Source organism: Furipterus horrens, unplaced genomic scaffold (assembly GCF_987537825.1).
Source record: "Furipterus horrens unplaced genomic scaffold, mFurHor1.1.pri manual_scaffold_8, whole genome shotgun sequence".
In the NCBI taxonomy this organism is placed as follows: domain Eukaryota; kingdom Metazoa; phylum Chordata; class Mammalia; order Chiroptera; family Furipteridae; genus Furipterus; species Furipterus horrens.
Genome location: NW_028327178.1, coordinates 43,643,918 through 43,646,584, shown reverse-complemented (window position 1 = coordinate 43,646,584; position 2,667 = coordinate 43,643,918). Strand labels below are relative to the sequence as shown.

The window sequence follows — 2,667 nt, the reverse complement described above, 5'->3', positions numbered from 1 at the left end:
TTCAACACGGGAGGAGACAGATACCGTGTCACTCCCGAGTCGGACTGCACAGCCATTCTCGGCGGTGCAGATAGACTCTTAAGAAGCTACACCATCATCTCTCGAGACGGACGGCTGCCGACGATGACTCCCAGAAGTATTTTAAGCATATATACATATATATACTCCTCCTCTCCTTACATACAAATAGTATCATTTTCATCACATGATTTTATATCTTGTGTTTTTTAAAATACATTTGAAATAATTTCATAGTTACAAAAAGAGAATCCTCATTAATTTTTATGGCTGCAGAATGTTTCTTTGAATGACTATAGAATAATTTATTCAGTGCTCTCTGCACTCTGTCCCTTACTCGCCGCTGATGGCCTACCTCGCCGCTCTCATGCCCCGCCTCTGCCTCGCAGAAATGCTTTGATTACACAAAGTCCTTCGAAAGATTCGGCCAGTGTCCAAGGCACTGGCTCCTCATCTCACTTGGGCTTATGCCAAAGATGTAAAATTTGGTGCAGATGCCCGAGCCTTAATGCTTCAAGGTGTAGACCTTTTAGCTGATGCTGTAGCCATTACTATGAGGCCAAAGGGAAGAACAGAGCTGGGGAAGTTCCAAAGTAACAAAATATGGTATGACTGTTGCAAAGCCCATTGACTTAAAAGATGGATATAAAAATATTGGCGTTAAACTTGTTCAGGATGTTGCCAATAATACAAATGAAGAGGTTGGTGATGGCACCACCACTGCTACTGTCCTGGCGCGCTCTATTGCCAAAGGAGGCTTTGAGAAGATTAGTAAAGGTGCTAATCCAGTGGAAATCAGGAGAGGTGTGATGTTAGCTGTCGATGCTGTAATTTCTGAACTTAAGAAGCAGTCTAAACCTGTGACAACCCCTGAAGAAATAGCTCAGGTTGCTACAATTTCTGCAAATGGAGACAAAGAAATGGCAACATAATTTCTGATGCAATGAAAAAGGTTGGAAGAAAGGGCGTCATCACAGTAAAGGATGGGAAAACACTGAATGATGAATTAGAAATTATTGAAGGCATGAAATTTGACCGGGGTTATATTTCTCCATACTTTATTAATACAGCAAAAGGTCAGAAATGTGAATTCCAAGATGCCTGTGTTCTATTAAGCGAAAAGAAAATTTCTAGTATTCAGTCCATTCTACCTGCTCTTGAAATTGCCAGTTCTCACCGCAAGCCCTTGGTCATAATTGCTGAAGATGTTGATGGAGAAGCTTTAAGTACATTTGTTTTGAATAGGCTAAAAGTTGGTCTTCAGGTTGTAGCTGTCAAAGCTCCAGGTTTTGGTGACAACAGAAAGAACCAGCTTAAAGACATGGCTATTGCTACTGGTGGTGCAGTGTTTGGAGAAGAAGGATTGACTAAATCTTGAAGATGTTCAGCCTCATGACTTAGGAAAAGTTGGAGAGGTCATTGTGACCAAAGATGATGCCATGCTCTTGAAAGGAAAAGGTGACAAGGCTCAAATTGAAAAACGTATTCAAGAAATCATTGAGCAGTTAGATATCTCAACTAGTGAATATGAAAAGGAAAAACTAAACGAACGTCTAGCAAAACTCTCAGATGGAGTAGCTGTGCTGAAGTTTGGTGGGACAAGTGACGTTGAAGTGAATGAAAAGAAAGACAGAGTAACAGATGCCCTCAATGCTACACGAGCTGCTGTTGAGGAAGGCATTGTTCTGGGAGGGGGCTGTGCCCTGCTTTGGTTCATTCCAGCTTTGGACTCATTAAGTCCAGCTAATGAAGATCAAGAAATTGGTATAGAAATTATTAAGAAAGCACTCAGAATTCCTGCAGTGACTGTTGCTAAGAATGCAGGTGTTGAGGGATTGTTGATAGTTGAGAAAATTATGCAAAGTTCCTCAGAAGTTGGTTATGATGCTATGCTTGGAGATTTTGTGAACATGGTAGAAAAGGAATCATTGATCCAACTAAGGTTGTAAGAACTGCATTATTGGATGCTGCTGGAGTGGCCTCTCTGTTAACAACAGCAGAAGTTGTAGTCACAGAAATTCCTAAAGAAGAGAAAGACCCTGGGATGGCTGGGATGGGTGGAATGGGAGGTGGTGGTATGTTCTAATCCTGGAACAGTGCTTTACCATCATTAGTGAGAACTGTCAGAGGAAGCTCAAGGTGGTGCTCCTTACCTAGAACTTCAGAGAAGTCAGTTGAAGGACATGACTGAAGAAAAGGCTGGCTGGTGTTTAAGAAAATCACTATAACCATCAGTTACTGGTTTCAGTTGACAAACATAAAATGGTTTACTGCTGCCATTGTCCATGCCTACAGATAATTTATTTTGTATTTTTGAATAAAGATACACTTGTACATTCCTGATAACTAAGTGCAAGAGCCATGTACCAATATACTGCTTTCAACTTAAATCATTGAGGTATTTTTACTACTATTCTGTTAAAATCAGGATTTTAGTGCTTGCCATCACCTGATGAGAAGTTAAGCAGCCTTTCTGTGGAGAGTAAGAATAACTGTGTACAGAGCAGAGAAATATCCAATTATGTGACCTTTGTGTAATAAAAATTTGTTTAAAGTTAAAAAAAAAAAGAATACTTTATTCAACCAATCATCTAGTGCTGGACATATAGATTGTATCCAGTCTTTGCTACATCAAATAGTGCTGCAGTA

The 2,667-nt window shown here is 40.1% G+C and overlaps 1 pseudogene; it reads left to right on the top strand.

Moving 5' to 3' along the window:
- Positions 1-409: 409 nt before the first annotated feature.
- On the top strand, positions 410-2,330 carry LOC150002818 (60 kDa heat shock protein, mitochondrial pseudogene; annotated as a pseudogene).
- The last annotated feature ends 337 nt before the right edge of the window (positions 2,331-2,667 follow it).